Source organism: Orbicella franksi, chromosome 3 (assembly GCF_964199315.1).
Source record: "Orbicella franksi chromosome 3, jaOrbFran1.1, whole genome shotgun sequence".
Lineage (NCBI taxonomy): Eukaryota > Metazoa > Cnidaria > Anthozoa > Scleractinia > Merulinidae > Orbicella > Orbicella franksi.
In genome coordinates, this window is record NC_138147.1 from 33,750,414 (window position 1) to 33,767,862 (window position 17,449).

The window sequence follows — 17,449 nt, forward strand, 5'->3', positions numbered from 1 at the left end:
TCATAATGAATTAGCAGTTTGGTATGTTGTAGCATAGAACTTTAATTAATTAAGTTATCACACCGGTATCACAGAGGTCATGGGTTAGAATCCAGTTCACACCTAATTTTTTTTTCAGGCTATAATTTCACCTTTGCTTAAGTTGTGTATAGTACGTTGCAATGATCAATCATGTCTTTATAAGTTGATCAATGTATATATGTCCCACTGACTTATACTTAGCATTTTATCTTAAAGTTTGTTTATTTGTTTTATTGTGTGGTTCTAGAAAATGTCCATACCCACCCCAAGGAGATTATTGGAAATTCCAGGGATGGGGAGGGTCTCAAAAGCCAAACTTTTTAAAGAAAAGTATTAATAAAAATTGGAATTTCAATAGGGATGGGATGGGGAGATCTCTGTTTAATAAATACATGTGAAGACTGTGCAATATATCCTGGCCAATGAGTTGCCAAGGTGTAGCATCCTTGTTATCAATTTCAAGTACCAAATTAAAGAAGATCAGCATGTTAGATGGGAGAGGGGAATTTTTCAAAATATCATAAACTAAAAATATATATATTTTCCAAACTCAATCATGTTAGTAGTGTTAGTGTCTATTTATTTATTTATTTATTTATTAATGAATACCTGTGAAGAGATAGTCATACATTCTTGCAAATATTCTGGGAGTCTCCCACATACCATTTAGATCATCCAGTCCCCCAGGAAAGTTATGAAATTTATTGTCCAAGTAAACTACTGAACCATGGGCTCCAGTGGGGACAGTGCTATTACGATGCAATTTGCAGATGTGCTACATAATATGAGCTTAACAGTTTTGTTACCATGGCAACAGACTGCATTTCAGACCTTCCCTGATATTCTAGGCCTTTCTGGCCACCTCATGGCCTTGATTAATGTTTTTCAAGCTGAAAATCACTGCATTATTGAAATTGGGTTAGAGGGGACTGGGAAAGATTGAGTTGCCAATTGGGAACATATTTTTATAGCCTTATTAGTGTGTTGCCTGTAGAACTATAAGGCTACCAAGTTTCAATGATCTCTGCTGTATATATGGTCTGCACTCGATGTAATATTGGGTTTGGTGTATGACATCATCAGTCCTCTCATTTGCATATATTTTACACATTTTAAACTTAAATATCTCCAGAATTAATGCAAATATTTGTTAAGGTAAACAGCATTTGTAATCTATAGTGGAATTCTATTTGATACTCCTAAAAATTCTGAATCAAGGGGTAAACATTTGATGATAGTAGCATGCCAAATCATTGAGTTGAATTTATGCTGCTGACATTTACATGTACTGTAAGGTGTTGAAGAGAACTTTCCAGGGGAATTTGGTGTGTTTATTGAATTGCCAGAGGTTGGTTGGCTGGTTTTGTTATTACTTTGTCATTATCTTCCATGTATTTTTTTTTTTTAAAGCAGAGTGGTTGGTGGCAAAAGCAAAACTGGTAATATTCTCACTTACCTGTGTTTCTAAAGTCATGTTTTTAGGTTTTTGTGGTCAATCTATTAGTAGCTGCACTGTCTTAAATTACAATAGAAAAGATGTGATATTAATTATGTAAGTTATACTTTGGTATCGTTCATACCAAAATTATAGTATTTTCTGGTTCAATGTTTGCCTCTGCATTAATTTGATTAAACTACTGTAGTTTATTTTTTAATGGAATTTAATTCTGTCAAAAGGGAGGTGGGAATCTGAGAACAATAGTGAACTAGACCAACAAATATACAGAAATCTACCACCATTGCGTTCATGGCTGAGTGGAGATGAATCTAAGTCAGACCAAAATTAGAAAAAAAATTACTGATTTATTGGAGGGTTGAAATGGGATCCTGGCTATGGGAGAGTAGGAATTGGGGCTGAGGGGGGTGGGTGGTGTGCTTGTGAATTTAAGAACCTCTCTGAAAGTGAAAACAAACTGTAGGTTTGAAAAGTTTAAAACGGAGTTAAAAATTATACTTTAATATATCTTGTTTATTAAGGTGGTAATGAGCATAATACCCACTTAGGGTGAGTCATTGAAACAATGACATAATTTATGTTTGTCTTTTCTTAGATGGTTACCTCCTGGCATATAAACCCCACACAGGCATACAATGTTATGATTAGATGATGCAACCTGCTTTCCCATGTTTAACATACACGTAAGAGTATTGATCAGTGGACCAGTGTACAAGTGTGATTTCTCTACTGATAATGAGAATTATAATAAAGATACAAAGCCACTCTGGTGTGATTTATTTAATTATTCCTTAACGGTAAAGTGAACCAGTTAAACCAAAGGTTGCACTCTGTAAGATCAGGTGTACAAAAATTAAATAGAAAATTTCACTACATCAATTTTATTAATTAAGTATACTTCTTTGCAAAATATAGTTGGTATTTTGTTGTACTGGTAAGAATATAATTTGGAAATTTTTTTATGGGAAATGTTTCCATTTAAAAATGTAGCTCAGATGCCACAACTATAGTTCTCCTTTCTGTGGTGTTTTCTTTTGTGGTAACTTGCCAAAACAAATTATGTTGACCTACATGTAAGTTAAAAAAATATACAAGTAGTAGCTCTTCTGAAAAAAAAAATTTGTTGTTGTTTCTTCCTGTTCATTTTTTCCTTGAACATTTTTATTTTCCTAATAAGTAGTTTAGCTAGCCATAAAAATGTTTATAAAAATTTGAATTTTTTTGGGGGGGGTGGGGGGGTGGGGACCTTTTCAGAATTTCCTACAAAGATCACAAGGTACAAGGGAAGAAGCAAAAATAGAATTTTAAGTGTTAAAACATATGTTTTCATCATCAGTTTGGGCCTCTCTGTGAAGCTGCATAGTATACTTGAGGATCATGTTATACCCATTTTAATTCAAAATACAAATGGAAACTTGCATTGACAATCACTTAATCTCTTGGCACTGTTTTGTTTTTTTAATAATTGCCTTTTTTCACAAAACAATAATTTGAACATCTTTGTTTCACAAGCTGGGAGGGGGGGGGGAGGGGTATTCTATGAAGTTTTAAATGGAAAGGCCTTATCTCAAGGTCCATTACCCCTTACCCTTTTGTATACATTTGTACCATATTGATAGAAATGGCACCTCTTTTGTCGACCTTACATTGCAAAAGGGTAAATGTACCCCTTTAACAAACCTATTTAAGAATACTGCATCCCTTTTCTATTCCCTTGGAAAGAAGTTAATAAATAATATTATAGAATCTCTTCATTCTGGCTGAGAAGAGTAAATGAGAGCTTTTCAACAACATTTTAGAACCAGAAGAATGGAATCCCTAAATGACAGATTTTCCTACCCTTTCATACACCTCAACTTGTGAAATCCCTATCATTAAGTTTATACCTGAAGCCTGAAAAAGGTACTCATCGTGAGCTGAGCCTCCCCATATAGGTCATTACAGAGAGCCTTCCCACATACACAAGTCAGGAACTCTTGACAAGTACCGTAAGTAGATGCTGGCTTTAAGACTGGTCTAAGCCAGCTTCTTCAGTTTTTTAGCACAAACTTGTTGCTCTCTGTCAATTTCTAGTACAAAACCTTTTCTTTGCTGATCTGGTCCAAGTTCACAGACACTAGCATCACTCTCACGACACTGACTCTATCACTGTCACTCACAGTCTGATTCTTCAGTTTCACTGCACCATGCTTCATCATCACCCATCATTGTTAGACATGAGTTCATTAGCTTGTAAAATTCACCAGCCTGGCAGTGTCACTGTTGCTATTGCCTGTTCCCAGACTTCCTTTTATGGCTAGGTGTAGGGGCATGAAATTTCACTACTGTTTACGAACAATTTGTTTAGATGGCACATTGAAAGTGATGAATTACTGAAAATTGTCAGTATTGCTAGTGTTCTCTCGTTTCCTTAGGGATTGAAATATCTTGACGTAAGATTACAAAGAGAAAGCACACTGAAATATAATGCACAATTTTTTAATAACCTTTCAAAATGGGTTGCCAATATGACAGGGATTAATAGATGAGGAACTTGGTCTGCAAACAGGGCAAATGAGAGGGTTTGAAGAAATTAAAGGTGCATGCTTGACCTCAGTTGGGGGGGTATTGGAACTTAGCGCTGCTGACGTCAAACACTGTTGAAACGGAAAAATTTGATTATAAATGAGAAAAAACCACGACATGTCCAAATTACTTAATCGCCGTTAAAACTAATCCTCTTGCTTTTTTTTAAGAGGTTCACGGCCTGCCTGTAACGAAGCTTTTATCAATTAAGGAATTGCTTAGGGAAAACATATCTTGTTTAAGGTTCTTAACCAATCGTAACATATTTTATGGCATCAGTTTGAGTCATGAGCAAACACACGAGTTTGTGTTAGTGTCGATCGGCAAGAAAGTTCTGCAAAGCGCGTTATGTGAGTGGGTCTATTCTTGCAGTGATACGATTAACAGCACTCAAGTACTCTCGAGTGTTTGGCAACAGTAAATTTTAAAAAAGGCGCTTCTGTTAATAAGGTTCCCCCATGTCTAGAAACCTGTCATTGTGCATTTTTATTAGTGTAATACCTACCTAAGAGAATAGGATATTTGAAGTGAGTGCAACTTACCTAGAATTCATTATTTCCACACAAACGATGACTTCTGTGGAATTCAGCGAGGAAGAAATGGCGACATTTCGTAAAAAACACGCCTTCAAAACAGCGTGTTTTTGAATAAATAATTAGCCTGTCCTTCAAACAAACTGATATGACGAGGAAGAAGACAAAATTTTGTTTATCGTGGCCAAATAAAACGTTAAAAATATCCGGCCGATTGTAAAATATTACCATTTTACTTACTGAGAGAACGATTATGCCATGTTCAAATTTGATTTTGCCGCTCAGCGCTCTTTTTTACCGGATGTGACGTCATTTTTTGTTGGATGATTCAGATACACAAAAAGTGCCAGGCGTCGCAGAGTGTTCTCCCCCCCGCCCCCCCACTGATGGAGACCCGTACGTTGCGCAGAAGGGTTAATCTGTTAACCTGTCAGCCCTATTTATAGAGCGTTTTCACGTGGAGTCATCAAATTCTTAAATCCAAAACTAAACAGCCACCAAAGTTGTTATCCTCATCAGGCATAAGAGGTACCAGCGCATTTTGAACTTGGAAGTTATGGCGGTGCGTGACATAAAGCTACGATCGCGTTTGTCGAAAACTATGTTTTATCTCGTGATTTTTTAGCCATTTAAGACGTTGCCGTATTTGGAAAAGTGCTTATTGAAATGTTCATTTGTTTCATTTTATTTTTATTTACACCTTTTTTGACCTGAAATCAACATTTTTGAGCTTATACGTTGCGTGAAATTACCATTTTCAGGAGCCCATCATGGGCTCCTACCATTTTGCTGTTTTTTAAGTGAAACCAACATCCTAGCCGTCACGCGTTAACGTCAAATCAACATTTTAACCTATTTAGACTTGAAATCAACATCATTGAGCTTATGCGCTGCGTGAAATTACCATTTTGCTGTTTTCTAAGTGAAATTAACATCCTTGCCGTCACGCGTTAACGCGAAATCAACATTTTAACCTATTTAGACCTGAAATCAACATCATTGAGCTTATGCTCTGCGTGAAATTGACATTTTGCTGGTTTCTAAGTGAAACCAACATCCTTGCCGTCACGCTTTAACGCGAAATCAACATTTTAACCTAATTAGACCTGAAATCAACATCATTGAGCTTATGCGCGGCGTGAAATTGACATTTTGCTGGTTTCTAAGTGAAACCAACATCCTTGCCGTCACGCGTTAACGTCAAATCAACAATTAAACCTTTTTTGACCTGAAATCAACATCATTGAGCTTATGCTCTGCGTGAAATTGACATTTTGCTGGTTTCTAAGTGAAACCAACATCCTTGCCGTCACGCGTTAACGTCAAATCAACATTTTAAGAAAGAATCAGACTGACGCAGAGAGCCAAGGCAGATACGAAGAAAGAAGCCGAATCAACAGCACAGAGCATAACATCTGCTCTTTCTGCGGATGACGCTGCAGAGGTACTCGACACTGAGGTTAAATCCACTACCCAGCGAGTCTTTAATACCACCAAAGACCGTCAACAGCGCAAGTTTGAGAAACTTTTGCGAGAGAAACAGTCTTCTGTTTCTCCTACAACTTTTGTTGACAAAACAAAGTGGGTTATCAACTTGTCATCCAGGACCCTTAACGAAGCTGAGGTGTCCCTACTGAAGAAAGGTCTAAATTTCGCCGTGACTCCTACGAGCGTCCCAGCCACCGAGATCATCGCCAAAATTGAGTCAGCAGTCAGGCCACTAGATGCTGAGCGAGCAGACACAGTCAGGAGATCCGTCAACACCATCCTTCAACAGGCACAACCACCCACGCCCAACATCACGAAGGAACAGCTAGTCTCCTCCGCAGCCGTTTTTTGGGATGTCACGCAACGCTCCCCCCAAAGAAACGGCTGCTCACATCCGAACAACATTCCTTTCACGAAATTAGCCAATCACCGCTTCCGTTCCATTTTCAAGAACGTTTTCGCGCCAAATTCGCCCTTTGAAACTTGTCCAATCAGGGAATGTTTTTTATCTTTGTATCCCGTCGTGGGAGATGTCACAAATAAACATACAGATTTCCGGCTTTTGTTTAGGGACGCCGAAAAATACCGGCGACGCTTGAACGAGCTTTCTATGTAGCTGAAGACTCTTCAAAGTTCAAGTTAATTATTAGAAGCTTTCAACTCAAAAAATTACTGTCGAGAAGGAAGATATCTATTTTAACTTAATAAAGGAACCAGGAAATCAAGTAGCTTCGCTCGATTTGTTGACATCGAGTTCTGAATGCCGCTCTTTCCGGCCTGATTACAATCTGTAGGAAGCGTTTGGCCCTTGATTGACGCTTACAACTTGACATTTCGAGAAAATATATATTGTCTCATTTATAGCTGAACATAGCGATGAACACATGAAGCACTTGTACTTAGGACTTTCATTTACAATTTTTTTCGTCCGTCATGATCGTAACCTGCGAACACCGCCTATTTTTGGCGACGTGCGGCGTGAAACAAAAGCCAGAAATCCCTCGCGTGTTCGCACCGCAGACCTTTCCGCGCGAAAGCTTACGTCATTCACACTTTGCTATTATGTGATTGGTCTGTTCAACGGAGCGCAAACAAACCACAAACACAAAAGGAAAAGAATGTGGTTCGGATGTGAGCAGCCGTTTCTTTGGGGGGAGCGTTGCGTGACATCCCAAAAAACGGCTGCGGAGGAGACTAAGGAACAGCAGGAGGCTCTTAAAAGCTTAAAAGAGGACAACTCAATCATGGTCCTTCCGGCCGACAAAGGACGCGCTAGCGTAATCCTGGACGCTGACACATACCACGCAAAAATGTCAGCGCTAATTGATTCCGGACCGTACCAGCTGCTCAACAAAGATCCGACAGACCGCTTGACCCGGAAGCTATCTGAGAAGCTGCTAACCCTGAAACGGAGTGGACACATATCAGAGGCGGTTTATAATAAGATCAGACCTCGACACAAACAACCACCTAGGATCTATGGTTTGCCGAAGATCCACAAGGCCGACACACCGCTTAGGCCAATTGTGTCGTGTGTCAACACCTTTGCATACGACCTGTCTGCTTTCTTGGCTAACGTATTATCTCCTCTTGCAGGTAACTCGAACTTCACAGTGAAGAACTCAACTGACTTCGCCTCCACCATCGCCAGTGAAGAGATCCAGGACCACGAGATCATGGTGTCTTTCGACGTAGAGTCACTGTTTACCAACGTACCGATCGAGGGCGCCGTACAAGCCGCGCTACAGAAAATAGAGAACGACGCAGGCCTGGCTGACCGCACGACACTTACACCAGTTCAAATCGCGGACCTCTTGAATTTCGTATTAAGATCGACGTACTTCCAGTACAACGGATCGATTTACGAACAACGAGACGGCACAGCCATGGGGAGCCCTGTATCCGCGGTTATTGCTAATCTCTACATGGAGATATTTGAAGAACAAGCAATAGAGTCCGCACCTTGCAAGCCTAAGATCTGGAAACGCTACGTAGATGATACTTTCACCATCCTGGATCGGGATAGAGTTGACGTCTTCCTGCAACACCTGAACAGTCAACAACCATCAATCCGTTTCACCATGGAGATCGAGAACAACAACAAGATCGCCTTTCTCGACACGTCAGTTTACAGAGAACCTGATGGCCGCCTTACCACCAGTGTGTACAGGAAACCAACACATACTGATCAGTACCTAGCGTATGATTCACACCACCCTCGTTCAGTAAAGCGCGGTATTGTGAAGTGTCTGTACGACCGGGCTAAACGTCTCGTCACCAAACCATCAGTAATCGCTGGAGAGAAGAAACATCTGTCATCTGTACTTGTCTCTAACGGATATCCCTCCTCTTTTGTACAGAAGATCACAAAGGCACGAACAACCCCAAGAAGAGAGCCTGTCGCGGAATTTAAATCCACCGCCGTTTTACCTTATGTCCAAGGAGTTTCGGAGTCTCTCCGCCGCTGCCTAGAACAACAAGGCATTCGCACCGTCTTTAAGTCCGACACGACACTTCGGTCACACTTAGTGCGACCAAAGGACACCGTCAACCTGGCTAAACAAGATGGTGTTGTCTACAGGATTCCCTGTGAGTGCGGCAAAGTCTACATCGGGGAAACAGGGAGATCTATGCAGGAGAGGATCAAAGAACACGACAGGGATATACGACTCGCCCGAACCCAGACCTCCGCCGTTTCTGAACACACCCACGAGACCGGCCACTATCCTATCTGGAATAAGGTCAAGTTTATTGATCGAGATCCTCACTGGTACACACGTAGGGTCAAGGAAGCTATTCACATAAGACTTCACCCTAACAACATCAACAGGGAGAGTGGAATTGAAATTCCTGAAGCATGGATACCCACGATCAAGAAACACAACAACAGGAGAACGGTACAACAGCGGACCACTGAGGGAACAGCTACTCGCCGGAATAATGGAACAATAGGAGGATCGAAATGCACCAATCACAGCCGACCTTTGTGATATAAATGATACCGTACAATCAGTCGACCTTATCGCCTGAAGAAGACTAGCAGTAAGCAGTCGAAACGTCGCGATCTACATCTCAAGTGACTACATCGTGAGACAAACGATAATACACTTTATTATTGCATCTACCACGATGAATAACAACAACCTTTTCCTCGACATTTTAACCTATTTAGACCTGAAATCAACATCATTAAGCTTATGCGCGGCGTGAAATTGACATTTTGCTAAGTGAAACCAACATCCTTGCCGTCACGCGTTAACGTCAAATCAACATTTAAACCTTTTTTGACCTGAAATCAACATCATTGAGCTTATGCGCTGCGTGAAATTGACATTTTGCTGGTTTCTAAGAGAAATCAACCTACTTGTCGTCACGCGTTAACGTGAAATCAACATTTTAACCTATTTAGATCTGAAATCAATATCATTAAGCTTATGCGTTGCGTGAAATTGACATTTTGCTGGTTTCTAAGTGAAATCAACCTCCTTGCCGTCACGCGTTAACGTGAAATCAACATTTAAACCTTTTTTGACGTAAAATTAACATTTCTGAGCTTATACGTTGCGTGAAATTGACATTTTGCTGCTTTCTAAGTGAGATCAAAGTCCCTGCGGTCGCGGCGGGCCGATCCTTTGTTATGATAAACCGAGGCGAGACTTCGACTTATAACAAAGGCTTGGCTTGGTTATTATAACAAAGGATCGGCTCTGTTTATCATAACAAACGCCTGGCTTCGTTTATTTGCAGCCTCGGCGGGAAAAGGGCGTTAGGTATTTTAATCAAAAGTGAACTTTGTCGAAAACGCTCCAAATTTCGCATAGAATTTTGTTTAGGTATGTTTAGCAATGTCCCGTAGTTTTTCCGCTAAACTTTGCTTCGTTTTCAGGATATTGCGTATGCAAAAAACCACTCGGTTTTCCTAGCGGCGTCTTTATAAAGCGAAGCAAAAACCAGCGGCAAAAATACAGGAACACGTTTTTCTATTACATTGAAGACCACATGCAACAAGAAGATCTGTTAGATCTTATAACCGCGCTTTTAAAATTTAACTGTTTTCTTAGTACTACAGTCGCAACGCAGTGCATATTCCAAAGCAATCTTTGATGATTCATTGATTACTGTAGACATCACAGCACTTGATCAACATAAACTCTATTATCGCACCATCAGTCGTAGCCGTTGTGACATCTCCGATGACGTAATAGTCTTAATCTGGAAGTTTCTTCGGGATATGTATGGGCATGAAGATACGAACACTATTACAAACCGCTTTCTTTCTTTAAAGTCACGATTAAATTTAATTGTTTTTTTCCCTTGAGTTAAGGGTTAGCAAAGAAGTCACACGAGTCACATAATTCAAGAATTGCGTTATCTACGGCTATCTTTAGTACGGTGGTTATTTCCCTATCAATGACGTAATCTTTGCACGTTCTGACACGTTCTTTGCTTGGCTTCCAAACATTTAATTTTCTTTCCGATCTATGAACTCGCTGCGATGAAACAGTCAAAGGATTTACTTCATTTGCCTAAAACCGCAAGAAATACTCGCAAAATTACAAATAAATTAATCACCGTCGCTTCTGCCGAAATAAACTTGCAAAGTAAACACGATCTTATTTGTCACGTAGCGAAAGTGAAAGCTGCAACGTCAGCGCATTCCATGGCTGACGTAATACCTTTTTTCAGCGTATTTATTATTCCCTTTCAATCCAACGCTTTGATAAAGCGAAAAGAAAATATATTTTACCCACAAAAAAGAAAACAATATCCGTAAAATTGTTCGTGTGTTTATGTTTTAACAGCTTCTGGCGGAAAAACATCACACGTTGCGTGACTCAAAGTTTGGCCGAGCGGAGGTCTGCGTCTGGTCACCGACAAAAAAAATAAAAACAAGAAGATCTGTTAGATCTTAAAACCGCGCTTTTAAAATTTAACTATTTTCTTAGCACTACAGTTGCAACGCAGTGTACATTCGAAAGTAATCCTTGATGATTCATTGATTACTGTAGACATCACATCACTTGATCAACACAGACTGTACTATTGCACCATCAGTCGTAGCCGTTGCGAAATCTCCGATGACGTAATAGTGTTAATCTGGAACTTTCTTTGGGATATGTATGGGCATGAAGATACGAACACTATTAACAACAGCTTTCTTTCTTAAAAGTCAAGTTTAAATTTAATATTTTCCTTGAGTAAAGGGCTAGCAAAGAAGTCACACGAGTCACATAATTCAAGAATTGCGTTATCGACGGCTATCTTTAGTACGGTGGTTATTTCCCTACCAATGACGTAATCATTGCATGTCCTGACATGTTCTTTGCTTGGCTTGCAAATATTTCATTTTCCTTCCGATCTATGAACTCGCTGCGATGAAACAGCCAAAGAATTTACTTCATTTGCCTAAAACCACAAGAAATACTCGCAAACTTGCAAATAAATTAATGACCGTCGCTTCTGGCGAAATAAACTTGCAAAGTAAACACGATCTTATTAGTCACGTAGCGAAAGTGAAAGCTGCAACGTTAACGCATTCCATGGCTGACGTAATACCTTTTTTTGGCGTATTTATTATTCCCTTTGAATCCAACGCTTCGATAAAACCAAAAGAAAATATATTTTACCCACAACAAAGGAAACAATATCCGTAAAATTATCCGTGTATTAATGTTTTAACAGCTTCTGGCGGAAAAAACATCACACGTTGCGTGACTCGGAATTTGGCCGAGCGGAGGTCTGCGTCTGGTCACCGACAAAAAAAAAAAAATAAACCACGGGTAAACCTAGAACCGCGCTCGGCCCATGGCCGCGCGGTTAATAAAAAAAATAAACCACGGGTAAACCTAGAACCGCGCTCGGCCCATGGCCGCGCGGTTAAAAATTCAGCTAATTTGGAGCAAGAAAAAAGAAAAGCAACCAAAATCGTCACTTATCCCCTTTTATGACTAGCTTCTTCATATGGTCATCTGGCATGCTGACAATGTGGGCGGCTCATCTGATTTGTTGATAGCAGGCATATTGTTTGCTGTGTCCATGACTTCAGTGTCAGCAATCTTGTTTTGTACTTTTTATTGATTACTAAACCTGTCAGGGACCAGTTCCTGCGGCCCTCCAAATACAGGAGAACCTTTGCAATATTTCTGAAGCAGGGGTTTATACAGAATATTGCAACCTGTTACTCAGGGCCTCCATCTTACCTTCGTTCTCAAAACCAGCTTCTTGGCCATGGGGTTGAGCTATGCGTCCAGCATCTTCAACTTGCCACAGTAACAACTGTAAGTGAAAACAATATTATAAAGACCCCGCTAAGAAAAACCGAGTGTTTTTTTGCATACGCAATATCTCGAAATCGAAGCAAACTTTAGTGGAAAAACTACGGGACATTGCTTAACATACCTGAACAAAATTGCATGCGAAATATGGAGCGTTTTCGACAAAGTTCACTTTTGAGTAAAATACGTGGCGCCCTTTTTCAGCCTAGCCCTTCAGATAAACGAAGCCAGGGCCTTTCTTATGATAAACTGAGCCTATCCTTTGCCATAATAAATCAAGGCAAGCCTTTGTTATAAGTCAAAGTCTCGCCTCGGTTTATTATAACAAAGGATAGGCTCGATTTATTATCAATAAGAGCCCGGCTTCGTCTATGTGAAGGGCTCAGTGGAAAAAGGGCGTTACTTAGGTATTTTGCTCAAAAGTGAACTTTAACAAACGCTCCAAATTTCGCACGAGGGTTTTCTTAGGTGTGTTCTGTACATGTTTTTGCTGAAGTTTACATGATTTTCGAGATGTTACGTATGCAAAAAACTTGTATTTGTTGCCACATCAGCACGCGACCGCAAAGATGTTCATTTCACTTAAAATACAGCAAAATGTTGATTTCTTGCGACGCATAACCTTAAAAAATATTGATTTCAGGTCAAAAACAGTTAAAATGTTGATTTTACGTTAAGGCGCGACCACAAAGATGTTCATTTCACTCAAATTACAGCAAAATGTTAATTTCACGCAACGCACAAGCTAGATAACGTTGATTTCAGCTCAAAGAAAGTTAAGAGGTGATTAATCCAATGTTATTCAGCAGGGTTCGGGCTTCGGTTGTGGTTTGTTTAGGCAACTAGCAACAGTCACCATAGGTTGATTTTCCTACTAAATAGTCAAGTTAATTGTTAGTTCCACTGTAAAAAAAAATTAAAGAGATAAAAAATAATAATAATGATAATAATAATAATTATAATAATAAAAACCAGGACTCTTGCGCCATGTTCAGTCAGCTCATAAACATGAAAACTACCTTGTCAAACTAGGATACAGACAAATCGAATACAGCAATCAATGTGGATGTCATTATAATTCTTCGTCTGATGAGCGAGTTCTGAACTCTTTTGAAACCCATCCACAAAGTCCTGGGCTCAACCATAGCAAACAAAGCATCGGAAATGTCAGAAAAAGGCCAATACAAGAATACCTATTTCTGTTTGTAGAAAAGCAAGCTTTGTTTTACGTACACGTATTTAGAGATGTAAGATTGGAGATATTAATAATTCCCATTTACGGCAAACAGCATATATTAATGTTTTGGCATTTCTCTTGTATACTTCACGCACCTGACATATAGGGGCACATGACATATAGGGGCATCTAACATATAGGGGCATCTGACATATAGGGGCATCTGAAAAATAAGGGCGTCTGACATATAGGGGCATCTGACAAATAGGGGCGTCTTAAAAATAGGGGCGTCTGACATATAGGGGCACATGACATATAGGGGCATCTAACATATAGGGGCATCTGACATATAGAGGCATCTGAAAAATAGGGGCGTCTGACATATAGGGGCATCTGACAAATAGGGGCGTCTTAAAAATAGGGGCGTCTGACATATAGGGGCACATGACATATAGGGGCATGTGACAAATAGGGGCGTCTGACATATAGGGGCATCTGACATATAGGGGCATCTGACATATAGGGGCGTCTGACATATAGGGGCGTCTGACATATAGGGGCATCTGAAAAATAGGGGCGTCTGACATATAGGGGCATCTGACAAATAGGGGCGTCTTAAAAATAGGGGCGTCTGACATATAGGGGCACATGACATATAGGGGCATGTGACAAATAGGGGCGTCTGACATATAGGGGCATCTGACATATAGGGGCATCTAACATATAGGGGCGTCTGACATATAGGGGCGTCTGACATATAGGGGCATCTGAAAAATAGGGGCGTCTGACATATAGGGGCACATGACATATAGGGGCATCTAACATATAGGGGCATCTGACATATAGAGGCATCTGACAAATAGGGGCGTCTTAAAAATAGGGGCGTCTGACATATAGGGGCACATGACATATAGGGGCATCTGACATATAGGGGCGTCTGACATATAGGGGCGTCTGACAAACAGGGGCGTCTTACAAATAGGTGCATCTGACATATAGGGGCATCTGACAAATAGGAGCATCTGACATATAGGGGCGTCTGACAAATAGGGGCGTCTTACAAATAGGTGCATCTGACAAATAGGGGCACATGACATATAGGGGCATCTGACATATAGGGGCATATGACAAATAGGGGCATCTGACATATAGGGGCATCTGACATATAGGGGCATCTGACAAATAGGGGCACATGACATATAGGGGCATCTGACATATAGGGGCATCTGACAAATAGGGGCACATGACATATAGGGGCGTCTGACATAGCGGGGCGTCTGACATATAGGGGCACATGACATATAGGGGCATCTGACAAATAGGGGCATCTGTCATATAGGAGTGTGAGATATTGGCGATGTCGGTTTTTAAGAGTTGATCGGACATCACAGTTTTTTCCTACAAATGTATTCATTATCTTTTGAAAGTGGACACTCTCGTAAGCGGACAGCTCTAGTTACTACCGCCGTCACAAAACCCTGTTTGAACACCCATACAAACTCTGTATTGAGTAATTCCCGCCAACGGAAGCTTTATGTGAAAATTCTCTCATTTATATCTCGCGCACCTTCCAGCTACTGTGCTTAGCTCGTGCTTACCCATATTACATTTGAAACTGACTGAGACAATTTCTGATCTTTTACTTTGTGTGAAAAAGTTTCTCATTTCAATCATTCGTCCTCTCTAAACTGTACTTAGCTTGTTTTTCCCATCAAAACGGGGCCCATTTACGTTACGGTTTTTTTTACGGTTTTTTTAATTTTTGTGAAAGAGTCTCTCATTTCAATCATTCGCCCTCTACATAATCTACTTAGCTAACGCTTCCCCATGAAAACGGAGCCCATTTACATTTGAAAGATAATTACGGATTTTTTACTTTGTGTGAGTGACATTTCAATCAATCGCCCTATATAAGCTGTACTTAGCTAGTGCTCCCCGTGAAAACGGGGCCCATTTTCATTTGAAAGACAAGTGCCATACGGATTTTTTTACTTTGTGTTAAAAAGTCCCTCATTTCAATCATTTGCCCTCTATAAACTGTACTTAGCTAGTTTTTCCCACCAAAACGGGGCCCATTTACATTTGAAAGACAACTACGGATTTTTTTACTTTTTGTGAAGAAGTCGCTCATTTCAATCATTCGCCCTCTACATACTGTACTTTGTTAATGCTCACCCATGAAAACGGGGCCCATTTTCATTTGAAAGAAAACTACGGATTTTTTTACCTTTTGTGAAGAAGTCGCTCATTTCAATCATTCGCCCTCTATATACTGTACTTAGCTAGCGCTCCCACATCAAATCGAGGTCCATTTTTATTTGGAAGACAATTACGGATTTTTTACTTTGTGTGAAAAAATCTCTCATTTTAATCATTTGCCCTCTACATAATGTACTTACTTGGCGCTCCCACATCAAATCGGGGTCCATTTTCATTTGGAAGACAATTGCGGATTTTTTACCTTGTGTGAAAAAGTCTCTCATTCCAATCTTTCGCCCTCTATATACTGTACTTAGCTAGCGCTCCCACATCAAATCGAGGTCCATTTTTATTTGGAAGACAATTACGGATTTTTTACTTTGTGTGAAAAAATCTCTCATTTTAATCATTTGCCCTCTACATAATGTACTTACTTGGCGCTCCCACATCAAATCGGGGTCCATTTTCATTTGGAAGACAATTGCGGATTTTTTACCTTGTGTGAAAAAGTCTCTCATTCCAATCTTTCGCCCTCTATATACTGTACTTAGCTAGCGCTCCTCCATGAAAACGGGGCCATCGACATTTAAAAGACAACTACGGATTTTTTTACTTTTTGTGAAAAAGTCGCTCATTTTAATCATTCGCCCTCTCCATAATGTACTTACCCGGTGTTCCCACATCAAACTGGGGTCCATTTTCATTTGGATGACAATTACGGATTTTTTACTTTGAGTAAAAAAAGTCTCTCATTTCAATCTTTCGCGCTCTATATGCTATACTTAGCTAGCGCTTTTCTATGAAAACGGTCCCTATTTTCATTTGAAAGACAACTACGGATTTTTTTACCTTTTGTGAAGAAGTCGCTCATTTCAATCATTCGCCCTTTATATACTGTACTTAGCTAGCGCTCCCACATCGAATCGGGGCCCACTTTTATTTGGAAGACAAGTACTGATTTTTTACTTTGTGCGAAAAAATCTCTCATTTTAATTATTCGCCCTCTACATAATGTACTTACCCGGCGTTCCCACATCAAATCGGGGTCCATTTTCATTTGGAAGACAATTACGGATTTTTTTACTTTGTGTTAAAGAGTCTCTCAATTCAGTCATTCGCCCTCTATATACTATACTTAGCTAGCGCTTCTCCATGAACACGGGCCCTATTTTCATTTGAAAGACAACTACGGATTTTTTTACTTATTGTGAAGAAGTCGCTCATTTCAATCATTCGCCCTCCATATACTGTACTTAGCTAACGCTCCCACATCAAATCGGGGCCCATTTTCATTTGGAAGACAAGTACTGATTTTTTACTTTGTGTGAAAAAATCTCTCATTTTAATCATTTGCCCTCTACATAATGTACTTACTTGGCGCTCCCACATCAAATCGGGGTCCATTTTCATTTGGAAGACAATTGCGGATTTTTTTACTTTTTGTGAAGAAGTCGCTCATTTCAATCATTCGTCCTCTATATACTGGGGCCCATTTTCATTTGCAACACAAGTACTGATTTTTTACTTTGTGTGAAAGAGTCTCTCATTTCAATCATTCGCCCTCTACATAATCTACTTAGCTAACGCTTCCCCATGAAAATGGGGCCCATTTTCATTTGAAAGAAAACTACGGATTTTTTTACCTTTTGTGAAGAAGTCGCTCATTTCAATCATTCGCCCTCTATACGCTGTACTTAGCTAGAGTCCAAGCGCGTGAAAGTAAGAATATGTTAAA